This window comes from Lissotriton vulgaris, chromosome 1_1, assembly GCF_964263255.1.
Source record: "Lissotriton vulgaris chromosome 1_1, aLisVul1.2, whole genome shotgun sequence".
In the NCBI taxonomy this organism is placed as follows: Eukaryota; Metazoa; Chordata; class Amphibia; order Caudata; family Salamandridae; genus Lissotriton; species Lissotriton vulgaris.
The window spans coordinates 1,175,163,071-1,175,178,535 of record NC_141685.1 but is presented as its reverse complement, the minus strand read 5'-3'; the positions used below and the strand labels follow the sequence as shown (position 1 = coordinate 1,175,178,535).

At 38.1% G+C, this 15,465-nt stretch overlaps 1 protein-coding gene across 2 annotated transcripts in view; it reads left to right on the top strand.

Moving 5' to 3' along the window:
* FIRRM (FIGNL1 interacting regulator of recombination and mitosis) overlaps nt 1-15,465 on the top strand; it is a 3,285,109-nt gene that overhangs the window by 1,852,473 nt on the left and 1,417,171 nt on the right. The gene's annotated exons all lie outside the window — the stretch shown is intronic.

Below are 15,465 nucleotides of genomic sequence, written 5' to 3'. Positions count from 1 at the left end.
GCAGAATGACCAGCCGTTTCTAGACTTTAAATAAGCTGTGTAATGTCCTGATGTTGTTGAAGGACCATCGTGATAGATAATTGCTACAGTTACAAAAGTCCTTCCTGATATTGACAGCTGAGAAGCAACAACATTTTTTATTAAAGTTGACAATTTTGATCCATCAGGCCTACATCGTTGGATCATTAAAATGACATACTGGCCATATCTTCGTATAAATAATGTTGACATCATTTCAGATTTACATTGGCTACACTCCATGTTGTGATCAGCTGCATTTACTAGCTTATTAAAGGAGACTGATTTACTGTCTGGCAAAGTTAAATATATAAATCTTTCTGAGTCTACACTAGTAGTACTTGATAATGTACAGTTCTCGCAGTCATGCTGCCATTGATAAGAAAGCCCAAACAGGTGATCTACATCTACACCCTCATCTTGCAATACATCAAGCATATACATTAAAAACTCCTGACAATCCTGCTGATTATTTTCAGAGAAGTCTGTTTGACCTGAACATTCATCTAACAGATAACGAACTTCAGACACACTTTCTACTTTTGTTCGATCAGTGCTACATTTCTCTAACACAGAATTCAACAAACAGCATAAACTTTGTTCCGAATTGAACACAATCTGTTCTTTTAAAGTCTCTAGTGAAAAGAGAACATTAACCACTACATTTGCATAGCAGTTGACACCAGAACTGTTTTCAAATTGAAAACCGACAACATCTTCAACAGAATCCGTTTTCTTTCTGCTTACAATTTTAGGTTCATCGACTTTTCGGCTTTTTGCTACGACCTCCCTACTATTAGTGATATTTCTTCGTTTACGGCCTACCACACGTTTCTCAAACAAAGGATATTGAGGCAAATGTGGCGCATACTCTCTTCTTAACCTATTGTATTCCTTAACACAATCTAGATCCGCACAAATGTTTGTGACATCACAATCAATCAAGTACAATCCCGATAAAGTTCTAACTCGTGACAATACCCTCTTTGAACACAGAACTGCCAATATTCACCAATGTACTATCTACACTTAAACCTTGCGATTTATGGATTGTCACCGCATATGCCAAGCAAACAGGAAACTGTTTACGGCGAACATATAAGTGTTTAACAAGCAAAAACCTAGCAGAACAACGACCAATTAGCTGTACTTCCTCAATGCCATCAAATTTAATTTTTAAAAATTCAATACCATCTCTACTTCTGTATTTCTCAAAATCAACAACATTACCCATTGATCCATTTACCAGACCTCTTTCAACATGTAAATTCCTTCTCAAAATGATTCGGCAATTTAAACACACATTCAAAGTCTTTTCAAAACCCGCTGTTTTAGATATAGTCTTCTCTAATGAATCCAATTTTGATTTCAAATTCTCAGACAAAATAATTGTTGATCCCATATGCTCTATTCTGTCAATAGCTTCAAGTTTCACAATCTCTTGCTTTTCTAAATTCAACATTTTGTTGTTGAAGATGGCACATTCTGCAAGAGTTGGCATCAAACATATTCCGGATTTCTTCTCAGTAATTTTCTGAAAAATATTCTCAGGCACAACGTCTTGTTCTGGATATAAATTTGACAGTAATCGTGCATTTAAAGCTTCTTTCCCATGCTCGGTCACTTTTCCAATTCTAATATCTTGTAGAATATTCTTGTAATCTTCATCCTTTGCCTGACGCATATTTTCATGCAGTTCAGCATAATTGAAGTTTAACCATATATTGACGTTGCCAATGCTCCCTAGGCACTTCCTGGTATCTTCATGCGTGAGTATTTTGAACACAGGTTGTCCTTTTGCTGGTGTCAGCTGCAGAAGATCTCCGAAAACAATGATGTGTTTGCCACCAAATAACACATCATACTCAGTTTTAAGAACTTCTTGCATTCTCAAATGCACAAAGGCAAGCATGACATTGGAAACCATGCTTACTTCGTCAATGATAAGAAGTTTCATTTTCCTCAAGACTCTTGAAACTTCACAACAAGCATCCCCAGATAACTTGTGGTATTGTAATTTGTTGTCATTCTCCACTGGCAGCATCAGTAGACGATGCAAAGTAATACCTTTAATGTTATGTGCTGCCAGTCCAGTAGGAGCGGTAACAACACAAGACAGCAATGACTCAGTCCTTTCCTGCAAATAACAAGAAATTGCTTTAATAAGGAAACTTTTTCCAGTTCCCGCTTCTCCACTCACGTACAGTCGGACAGGCTTCAACGACGTACATGAGCACTCTTTCTTCTCATGACTTAATCCATGATCAATTTGCTTGGTAACTTCATCATATATTTTCCGCTGCTCAACGTTGAGTTGTTTTTCCAAGTCTTCTAAGTTAACCGCATCCTCCTGAGCATGTGCCATGGCTCTTTCCACTTCATTCATAGCAGTGGCAGCTTCATTTTCGATAATAGGTCCTCCTAGTGGATCCTGACTCAATGAAACAGAACTCTGAATGTCCTGAGAACTGTCTCTGGCAATCTCGGCTGCAATCGTTGCTTCCTGCTCAATTTCCAAAGTCAACATTTCTTGATATTCGGGAAAAGCAGGACATTCTATGGTCTCCTTAGCAGCAGTGAAAGAGTCTTCGTAACAGAGGAAATCTCCAAGCAGTTACTCTTCTGCACGCCAAGGCTTGAAAAGTTGCAAAAGTGCTAAATAGAAAAACTCCTTTTTTTCTGGAGATTCGCCACTCAATTTTCGATGGTTTACTAATTGGCATTTTCTTTGCTTGACCAGACATCCCTCACTTCCAATTACAGCATACACTCCTTTCTCAATATCTTCTTTGATGTTCCTCTTGAATATATAATTTTGTAGAACCTCATATAGACAAACATTCTCAAGGTGACTGCTTCGATTTGGATAATATGTATCCAACATGTTGGTCTTCAAAATGTCGGTACTGTTTGGTTCCTTTTCCGCCAAATACTCAATTTCCTGGACAGGTTTTAGAACTCGATTTCGCGTTGCAGCAAGACCAAGACTCGCCCAAACGATACTCCTGGATTTGGCATAGAGACTTGCTGAAGACAACCGGTCAGAACATTCGTAAGCTCCGATTTCTCGATGCGACAGCATCTTCAAACTGAAACTGTACAACTTCTTGCTGAGGCTTTTTTCATGGGAAATATCCTCCCACATATCCTTCAATTCTGTCTTTTCTTTTTTGGTGATGTAAGATGTCACATACCGAGCCACAGCCATACAGTTGTCAGCCACAAACTGTATATCCATGTTAGCATTCCACATGGACAAAATCACTGGGTTGTAGTCGTTGATGTACTTGGACTCTTCATTCCTTTTCAAATTGTATGTATTTTTGGGTGATTTCCTCGTCACGTTATGTCGCAGAGAAGACATCAAACTGTTCACTCTTCCTTTAGAAATCACCGGTCGTGGAAAGTTGAAACGACATTTGGTGTAGAACTTGTCCTTGTTTCTGAATTTACGACGACAGTACTTTCCACAACGATGGCTTTGGAAACGTAGAACTTGTTCTCTTAGGCTTTTCTTCTCCGTTGCGTTTGGAACAGCACACGTAGAATACTGTTCTATGAAATTCATCACTAAGTCATCCGGATCTGTTCTAAATTTAGGTGCATCCTTGATCCACAGCAACATATGTATATGAGGAGCACCTCTTGCTTGGTACTCCTTTTTCCAGAAGAAATCCAACACCTCTCCAAGAGGTGGATTCTTCTTATTTGTGATGAAAGACATCATAGCTTCAAATCTATGATTGAAGTACCTGCATACATTCACTGGATCCAAAGAACACAGTTCTCCAGGTGTCTTGAATTCAATGTTTTCAATATTTCCATTTGCCTCTCGTAGAAATTCAAGTAAGTCTTCCTAGCCATACTCGGCACAGCTCAGAGTGAGGAACCATGTTGGAGTTCCTAAGTTCCTCAGCATACATTTTAAATCACCATGACGACGGTACCAGTACTCATTAGTACCACGCTGACACGCCATGAGATTAATTAGGTGAGAATCCAAAATACTGTCTTGGACATTGACTTTATGCATAAAGTCACTTGCCGAGATGTTTCGCATCTGTATACCACTTTTTAAGATGTGGTTCACTGCATATGACAGTCCAGACAGATCGCTTTCAAACAGGAGATGAAACAAATAGGGAATGCATTGACGATACCTAGGATCTTCTGCATACAATCGTAAAGTCCGGTATTCAGACGCAGGAATTTGATGAGGTCGCTCATCATATCTTCCTCCTTGACCTGTTGGAAATAGCTGTGGGAAACACCGAGCTTCCAAACTTTCCTCCCAAACACTAATGGGACTCCCTTTGGCTTGTTTCATTTGAAACAACTCAATAGCATTCCCCATGACTTCCTTGGAATGCAAAGGATGAACACTATAATGTTCATATATTTCTTCACTTTTAGAGGCCTCTACCTTCTCAATTTGGCCAGCACACAAATCGCTATCCTCTTCATCACTTACTTCCTCTTCTGCAACATATACATTCTTATAGTACTTATTATTTTTCTTCAAATACAATGTTGCCTTTTTGACTTTCCTAACATCCACTAAATCTTGCCATATTTTCTTATTCTTTGTCGGAACCCCATTAACCAAGATAACCAGAGGTTCCTCTTCCACTTTTTCTACTCCAATTGTGTTAATGTTTTTGTTCAAATCTAGAGGCAAATAAACAACTCTTCCCTTTAATCCTCTCTGTAAATCTGATGGAGGCAACTTCCCTGTCTTTGGCTCCATTCTTACAATAGCCTGAAAGGGATGGATACTTTGAATCAAAATAGATTCATAAGTATTTAAATCCTTCAATTCAGAAGGAATCTCAACCAATTCCAGATTATTATGAACCGCCCTAGCAGGCATCTGGTTTTGGTTTAATTTGTTACAACAATAAGTACACACACGTTGATCCGATCCCAAATCAAAATAATTTTCTACCATCAAGTATGTGGCAAAATCCTTCCATTCACTATTATTTTCCCTTTCACTTTTTGCATATAAATCCACTAACTTAATCTGATTCTTGTAATAAGTGCGTCGACAACACACACAAGTGAAATTAGGCCTCTCACTTGATTTCATCTGAAACGTGGCAATTTCCTTCTGAAATTTATCTGTACTGGAAACCTGTACATTATCTTCAACATTACCCTCTACTTCTGGGTCAATTTGAACATTCTCATCTTTACTTCCAAAGTAACAAAACTTAATTTCTTCACAAATATTCTTGACATCTATTTCAGAACCATGCAAAAGAGCAGCACATAATTGTTTAAGCATAATTGCTGGACTCTTAGCATGATACAACATTCTCACTATTTTCCTCACTTTATTATGATGCACTGCTAGCATCCTGAAATGATGAAAAACACTCTGGCATACTCTCCTGGAAAGACAAGCCAGTGAATGACCACGCAAACCTGTCATTTGTCTCACTCTGCAAGGATCTAATTCTTGCAACAACTTCATTTTCTGCTTCAAACTTTTCTTATTAAATGTCCGTACAAAATCACTAAGCAAATTGATGGAATCCTGTCGCACACTGCAAATAGAACTACACTTCCAAATGTACACAGGACCCTTAGGACGTCTTCCTAAAACCTCATTACCTAACACCTCGTCTGTCTCTGTTGTCACAAGTTTTTCTTTTTCAACTGGGCAACCATCCTTCACTTCATAAGCTCGACCACTGGTGTCAATTGCAAACACCAAATCATTATCCTGAAAATAACTCTCCTCATTAAAAAATGCCTCACAACTTGAACTATGCATCCATTCTCCGGAAAAAACTTCACAAAAGTTACTACGATTAACTACTCTTCCATCTACTATTTGATTTGAAATCAGAAATTACCTTGTTTAGTGTCCTAATTCTATTGATTACCAAAATAAACAACTTTCGCTTAATTTCGAAAGCATGATCAATAATTTTCTCTACATTTTTCTTTTTCTTATAAAATGCCACTTTCTGTTGGCCTTTCTTAATATTTTTTAATAAATTAACTATTATCCTGTTGCGGAACATTCGTTTTCGAATGTCCCTAAACTGTTGTTTCCTTCTACTATCATGCACAGAGTTATCTCTTGCTCTAGCAGTAACATTTTTGATTGATCTTTCCTTTCCATTTAAATTGCTTCTCTTTTTCTGGACTGAAACATTTTTTGTTGAAATACTTTTTTTACTACAAATATTTCTTATGAATGATTTCGTGCTCTTACCCGGAGCTTTCTTGGTGATTTCACAAGTTTTTTGGGGAGAGGACTGCTGCAATAATAGATGATCCTGCTGTCTTTGACGTTTTCTAGCCTTTCTAATTCGATTCTTAGTTGGCATTTTTCAAATTTTGAAATGATCTACAGTTGAATCTGTGGAAAAATATAATAAAAAATGTTATTAACCACTATTACCAAACAGTAAATGAATAACAGTCATCAAAAACTTAACACCCTACTTATTATTTAACATAGCAAATCTTTTGCACCACCACTGCGTCACAAAAGTGACGCACAGTGGTAAAAAACAGGCATACACCTATCATAAATCTCTCCCTAACATTTTAAATGATTGATTCAGGATGACGATAAGGTGTGGCCTATCTAGAGGTTTGTTTGGGCCCAGATCTTTGGACTGGGGTGAATGTGTGACATTGATCCACATTCGGTCCATCACCTGTTTTGTTTGTTTGAGGTGAGGCCAACACACGGTTGCAGATGAGATTTTCACTTGTTGAAGAAAACAAAGGAGATAATACATGTGAAGGCCTACCAATGAAGGAAGTTATGTCCACTTCACTCTTGAACAAAGGGCAGACCTCTTTTGAATATGTGGTCAGACCTAAACTTCATCTGCACAATGTCATTCATAAACTTAGGAAACACTAGTGATGTAATTGAAAAATGTGGAGTTTCTTTTCCTCATTTCAGAATTACATCACCTGTGTTTCCTCATTGACTTAAAATGTCCTTAATACACATGAAAGCGTTTTTTTGATTGCCCTTGCACCATTTTTGGGACATTTTTAACATGGCTATGTAACTCCCATAATCAAAATCTAAATTTGCCAAGCACAGGTGGGAGCGTATTTACAAGAAACTTGCCCCATGAAGAACGCTTTCCATTTAAAAAGGGAAAAATAACATCATAGACACTCAAATGCCTTATAAATATGGCCCAAACAACCTATGAAGCTCTAGCAGTACATATCCAGAAATGTAATTGATTTCAAAAAATCGTTTTTAAACACAACATATAAATCAATTGTATACCTACATTCAGTTGGAAATGACTGTAAATGTCCTTAAGACACATGAAAGCGTTTTTTTGATTGCCCTTGCACCATTTTGGGGACATTTTTAACATGGCTATGTAACTCCCATAATCAAAATCTAAATTTGCCAAGCACAGGTGGGAGCGTATTTACAAGAAACTTGTCCCATGAAGAACGCTTTCCATTTAAAAAGGGAAAAATAACATCATAGACACTCAAATGCCTTATAAATATGGCCCAAACAACCTATGAAGCTCTAGCAGTACATATCCAGAAATGTAATTGATTTCAAAAAATCGTTTTTAAACACAACATATAAATCAATTGTATACCTACATTCAGTTGGAAATGACTGTAAATGTCCTTAAGACACATGAAAGCGTTTTTTTGATTGCCCTTGCACCATTTTTGGGACATTTTTAACATGGCTATGTAACTCCCATAATCAAAATCTAAATTTGCCAAGCACAGGTGGGAGCGTATTTACAAGAAACTTGCCCCATGAAGAACGCTTTCCATTTAAAAAGGGAAAAATAACATCATAGACACTCAAATGCCTTATAAATATGGCCCAAACAACCTATGAAGCTCTAGCAGTACATATCTAGAAATGTAATTGATTTCAAAAAATCGTTCTTAAACACAACATATAAATCAATTGTATACCTACATTCAGTTGGAAATGACTGTAAATGTCCTTAAGACACATGAAAGCGTTTTTTTGAATGCCCTTGCACCATTTTTGGGACATTTTTAACATGGATAAGTAACTCCCATAATCAAAATCTAAATTTGCTAAGCACAGGTGGGAGCGTATTTACAAGAAACTTGCCCCATGAAGAACCCTTTCCATTTAAAAAGGGAAAAATAACATCATAGACACTCAAATGCCTTATAAATATGACCCAAAAAACCTATGAAGCTCTAGCAGTACATATCCAGAAATGTAATTGATTTCAAAAAATCGTTTTTAAACACAGCATATAAATCAATTGTATACCTACATTCAAGAGGAAATGACTAAAAATGTCCTTAAGACACATGAAAGCGTTTTTTTGAATGCCCTTCCACCATTTTTGGGACATTTTTAACATGGCTAAGTAACTCCCATAATCAAAATCTAAATTTGCCAAGCACAGGTGGGAGCGTATTTACAAGAAACTTGCCCCATGAAGAAAGCTCTTCAATTAAAATGGGAACAATAACATCAGAGACACTCAAATGCCTTATAAATATGACCCAAACAACCTATGAAGCTCTAGCAGAACATATCCAGAAATGTAATTGTTTTCAAAAATCGTTTTTAAACACAACATATCTGTTTCAGCTTACATGAGAGACCATGGAATGGGCTCCATGTACAACAATAACTTGTGTTACTGCATGCCAGATTGCTACACAGAATATGCAATTACAATTTCTCAAAGAAACAAAATCTATTTGTATATCACTTGAGACAAAGCCACATTTTAAAAACACAGCTTTCTTCATTTTCTCCTTAAATCATACTATTCTCTATCTAAATTAAATAAATCTTTTCTCACCTTAGCAAATACTTTTTGAGTTTCAAAACAGTCTCAGAAATACTCCAAATTGTCTTCAGCAGAACAAAGAGGATGCACTCCAGAGGCTGCAGCTATAGAAAGCACAGAAATGCTGATATTCATTACACATATCTCTCATATTAGACAATCATAACTCTTCCCTCACTTTTTTCAAATCAAAACACTTCCCCCCTCTGCCCTCTCTGCCTTTTTTGCTTAGCAACCACCTCATGAAAGACCTCTTATGTTTGCAAGTTCACACAACAATGTTTCAATTGAACTCTGAACTCTCAGTGCACCTGCGTATCCAGTGCAATCTCTCATTAAATGTTTTTTCCTTGACCATTCAAATTACATCTTTCAAAGAACGCATCCATGCACCCTAACTTTCTGTTTTCAGAAATGGAAATGCACCAATCACAGTTTTTTTTCTTTACAAACTCCTACTGTTTCAACTGCCCTTTCATTACCACACTTCATCTGACTGCAGCCCAACCTTCTCTCACCATGTTTAATGTCTGGATTGTTGGACATAGTTACATCTACTGGGCTCAAAGGTATGCTGAGAACAGAAATTTACCTAACCTCAATTTACAAGATGTGGAAATTAAGTGGTTGGGCCAAAGAGGATTAAAATGTCACCAATTGATACCATTGGTGAAAACCTTTATGCATTTGCCAAAACCTGACCTGTTAATGGTGCACTGTGGAGGTAATGATTTGGGCACTTTGACTGGGGTAGGTCTGGAAATGCTTTTAAAGGACACCTTTGAGCAATTAATGGCACTTTTTCCTCAAACTGCCTTGGTATATTCCAATATATGCCAAAGACAGAAATGGAGGTGGTCCTACCAATTTTGTCCACAAATTGAGAAGTCGAGGAAGCATGTAAACAAATCTGTTTCAGCTTACATGAGAGACCATGGAATGAGCTCCATGTACAACAATAACGTGCGTTACTACATGCAAGATATCTACAGAGGAGATGGAGTTCACGTCTCAGATGAGGGCAACAGAATTTTCATTTTGAATTTAAGACTGTGCATTGTTACCTACTTATAAGTACCAAAATGTACCATAAACCCAAAAGCTCTTCTCAGAGCTACCCTACATCTGATCACTCCCAATTATTATTTTTCTCTAACTTTTTTCTCTAATTTTCAACAAACTACGCTCCCCGGAGCGCTACCTGGTACGCGAACTGGAAGCTAACCGCGCAAAATTAAAAAAAAAATGTTTTTTTCCCGAACATATGGTCCTCCTCAGCCACCCACAGAAAACCTAGGGGGTCAAGATACGTCTACCGTGCCCCCTTCTACCCATTCTGAACATTATTTGCCCTCCATCTTGTATCTTAATTCGAACGAAACACAAAATGGTGGACTCCCGTTACGCTGCTGGTTCGCGGACCGGGACGCATACCGGGAAGCGGTCCAATAAAAAAGGTGGGAAAGTAATTCACAGAAAAACGACTGGAAACACTCTCACCAAATATACATTAGCTCATACTACATAACAATCCCTTTCATTTTCACAAATTTGAATGAAATTCCATTTAGCCATTAAGCCTGTAGACCTCTCTAAATACCGTGAGGTAAATTACTTCACAAAACACATCTAAAGTGTTGGAATTGACAACCAATGAAAATGTTACTTTCATTTTCTACTTTTATTACCTGACATTTGATTGGTTATATACCTGAATATATATAAAGGAAGAGAAGGAAACACAGCCATTTTGACTGCTACTTCTTGTTGTACATTACATTTGAATTATCACTAAACACTTCAACTTGTTTGTGAAGGTAAGTTGTTATTTTTAAAACTGAAGTATATTGTGCACTATAAGTTAATATGGTAAACTTTTTCTGATAGTTATATACTATCCCTCTGTAGTAGTTATAGATTTAGATAGACTTCTCTGTTATAGTTATGGATGGAGTTAGGCTTCTCTTGGTTAAATCACATACACTTTTTTATAGTCCTACTTCCACTCTGATACTATACACTGCCAAAAGATAAATTCACTGATAAAAACTGCCTATCTAAAATTAATCCCAACAGTGCCCTATCTCTACTAATATATATTTTTTTTATCCAAATTTCAGGCAAAATGGAAGGCGAACAGAAAGTTCAATTTAAAATTGTACTGCAAGAGAGCAGTTAAGGAAACATTGATCAAAATGAAAATGAATTTATGGATGAAAGTAGGGACCAGGAACTACTGCAATGTGTGGAAGCAGTGGATAACCTCCTTAAAAATGAGGACATTTTACACCCTCAAAGACTCCAAAATATATTCAATGACAATTATGAAATTTCTGACAGTGAAATGTTAGAAAGTTTAATAAATTATGAAACACAATCACAATAAAAAAAATGCTTAAAAAATAAAAAAAAAAAAATCAACAAAAACAACAAACAATTAACAAACAGTATTTCAAAAGTCTATCATTCTTTTTTCCTTATAGTACGCTGCCCAGAACGCTTTCCGGTTCGCGGACTGGGCGCTCCCCACGCAAAAAAAAAAACATTTTTTTTTTTTGCCCTGCTGGGCCCTTTTAAAACCTCCACATAAAACCTAGGGGGTCAACGAGGATCTACTATGCCCCCTTATGGTAATTTCCCCCTTTGTTTTGGCCTCCTCTTGTCTCTCGATCCTACCGAGAGACAAGATGGCGGCCGCTCCGGACTGTTTAGAATGTTGACAGACACCAGAGAGCCAATCAGCTTCGCATCGCAAAGTTCCGTTACGCGAAAAGTACGCGAACCGGAGCGCTACCCGGAGCGCTGTTAGATATATATCTTTTTTTGAACGTTAATTTCTCAAAATCCACTGAAGCACATATATTGAGACCTAGCAAAGGCACATCGGGCTAACAGTCCCTACAATTTTGCCAAGTTTCATGCATATCCATTCAGCCGTTCGGGCTAAAAGTGAGGCCAAACGCCCTATGGAAATTAACATTGGAAAAACGCGTTTTGGGACCCCCCTTTTTTCTCGGCCCCCCCTTGACGGAGCCCCCCCAAATTTTCAGGGGCTGCTCAGAAACAAAACGTGCCATTTTCCTGAAAATTTCAGCCGATTCCGTGCACAAACGCCAAAGTTATTAGACATAGAATTTTCAAAAATCCCATAGGGAAAAAATCCTAACTATATATACCTACTGGCGACCGCCAGTAGGTAATATATATATATATATATATATATATATATATATATATATATATATATATATATATATATATATATATATATATTCACAGAAAAAACCATAGGTTATAGTGGATATATAGTTAGGAATTTGCATTTACAAAACCTTGAAAATTCAATGAAAAAACCATAGGTTATAGGCCATATATAGTTAGGAATTAGCATTTACAAAACCTTATTTTACTCGCATAAAACCATTGAAATTCCATATATAGTTAGCTAACTATAAGCGCTAACTATATATCGCGCACCCGCAATCCACTGCTGATGATGTCACATATTACATCATTCATGACATGGTCAGTGACATCACTGATGACATCACTGATGACAACATCCAGTGACTGTATGTTTCTGTAAAGTGTAAATATGTCTTACATATTGAAGAATGAGTGGATGTATAAGTGTCTGGATGAAGGATTTAGTAGGTGCATGACTGACTGTATGAGTGAGTGATTAAATGTGTCTCACTGAGTGCATGGGTTAGTGACTAAACTGTCTTAATTTGTGCATTATTATGTCTGTTGTTCTGTAAACTGCTGCATGTGTTGATAAGTAGCTATATGAGTAACTATATGGGATATTCATTGGTTGCCCAAGTATTTGTATGGGAGACTGAGTGTGTGTGTGGGTGGCTGGGAGGTGTATGACTCTGTGCATAGATGTGTGAGCAGTTGATTCACTAGATGTATGGGTTCAAAAGTGCATGTGGAAACAGCTGTATGGGCGGTTGACTGTGTGCATGAGTGTATTGGTGAGTGAATGGATATCTCAGTGCTACATGTCAAAGTAAGTACATATGTAAAACACAGTACATGTGAGAGTTGACATTTATTAATAACTGTGCATAAGAGCCAGTGAATGTGTGAGTGGCTGTATGGATCATTGTGAACTTGTATCAGGGATTGTATAAGAGAGTAAATATGTGTTAGTATATGTTTGAATGAGTAAAGTTTGTATAACTGTATAGTTGAGGAAATGGAGGTGTGATTGATTCTTTGCATGACTGACTAGGTGTGTGAGTAACTCCATGGATGAGTGACAGTCTGTGAGTGTCTGTTTACACTGATTGTATCTAAGGCTATATTAGAGTCTGAAGAGGTTCATCGTATTATCACATGAATGATATCATCAGTGATGTGATCAGTAATATCAAATGAGATGTCATCAGTGATGTCATTTGAGATGTCATCAGTGATGTCATTTGAGATGTCATCAGTGATGTCATCAGTGATGTCATTTGAGTTGTCATCAGTAATGTCATCAGTGATGTCATTTGAGATGTCATCATTGATATCATTTGAGTTGTCATCAGTGATGTCATTTGAGATGTCATCAGTGATGTCATCAGTGATGTCACTGACCATGTCATGAATGATGTAATATGTGACATCATCAGCAGTGGATTGCGGGTGCGCGATATATAGTTAGCGCTTATAGTTAGCTAACTATATATGGAATTTCAATGGTTTTATGCGAGTAAAATAAGGTTTTGTAAATGCTAATTCCTAACTATATATGGCCTATAACCTATGGTTTTTTCATTGAATTTTCAAGGTTTTGTAAATGCAAATTCCTAACTATATATCCACTATAACCTATGGTTTTTTCTGTGAATTTCATTGGTTTTTTAATAGCAAATATGAAAAGCTTTAAAATGTCAAGTACGTGATAGATAAAAACATTTTCGTATTTATGCACGCTGATGTGCTTTGAACGCTGCCCCCCCCCTCCCCTCTTTTGCCTTAGTAGTACTCTCTCTTTGCAGATACTGAAGGGTAGTTAACGCAGGCCTTTACCCCCGTTGTAATCCGTCGTGCCTCCTTGTCTCTCCATTTGATTGATTGTTGTCCAAGCATTTACTGTTTTAGAATTGGTTCTCTTTGGATCATTCTCTATTTACAAACAAGCACAAAGTCGCAATACTCTGTTTAGTCTTTGCAGATAGTGAAAAATCGTGTAAAAAAATAAAAGTAATCGAGCAAAATCAGTAGGCCACTAATTGGATCTCTTTTTGACCTCGCTAAAATAGAAATATTAGGAACAACCCTTCTTGAGAAATACGAAAATAGTGAGATGAACTGAGCTCCACACCATGAGGGCTGCAAGACAGCTCGGCTCCATCACCCATCCCGCACAAAATAATGACAAACCCTATGCAAATATTAAAAATATAGACAACACACCAGCAAAGAAACAGGGTAAAACATTTTATTAAAAAACTATTTACATAACGTTGGTTTATAAGATGATGTCAGTAGTGGACCGATGTGTGAATAGATCGAAAACAGCACAAGGCTCCAAGATCCGGATAGCAAGCTCCTGGATGTTGGGTGCCATAGTTTAGAGTTCTGAATTTCAGCCTTTTTCAATGCCTGTGCTTTGTTGAATCAAAATGGCGGCTTGACACAAAGCTGACTCAAGCGTTGTTACTGATGCTATGCAGACCAAAACTGGTTTTCAGTTTGTACATTTTTCTAGATTTTTCAATCCAAGTTTGGTTGACTTTGTAGAACGATGGCTTCAGATTTTCAACATACGGTGTGGTGGCGCTGACTGGGAGGGGGCGCTTCGCTCCTGCCCCCTCCCCAAGTAAGATTTTCATACGTGAAAGTACGTTAATGGTTTTGGTCCCTGAGATGCTTCGATGTCACTACCATTCTCAAATAGCATAAGTTCTGGATGTTGGGTGCCATAGTTAAGAGTTCTGAGCAGCGCTTGTAACACTGTCTGAAGCTTATTTCCACCTACTGCAGCTTCACTATTCTCAAAGTAAGTGAGTGTCGTTTGTGGACCTGACTGCATTAGAAAACAATGTGATATGTTACCTTCCTAAACAGCTTGACGGAGGCCCCTGAGGGGCGGTGTGATGGCCATGGACTCGGAGAAGACGCTTGGCTCCGACACCCTCCCCAAGTCTTATAGCACTGGTGTAGCCTGAGATCGCCCCCGACATAGGCGGCCGGCTCCCGGGGTCCGGCGGAACTTTTTGCCTTTTGATGACTCTTCAATTCTGGACCTTGTCCCACAATCCGTTTGACCTGAAGACAAGCTGTAGTGGGGCGCCCCTTTATCGTTTTAGTTGCCATTCCGCCCGCTTTTGCTACACTGTGCCTCTTCCGCCATTCAGCTGTTTTCCGCCCGCTCTTGCGACTACAGCGTCTCGCTCACCATGTAGTTGAGATGCGCCCGCTCTTGCGGTGCAGCGATAGGCGGCTGCCACAGGACTCTCAAAATGGCGGCCGGCTCTTCGGTTTTGGGCCTGGTCCACTAAAATGGCCCTGGGACACCTTGGAACTCGGACGCTTGTCTGCTAGGGCTTGGGTCCCATTCTCGAAAAGCGTCCCCTCAGCCGTGAAGATTCTACAAAAGTCTTGGGGGCCTCCGACTCCCGCAGGCTTCTGGTGGGGAGCG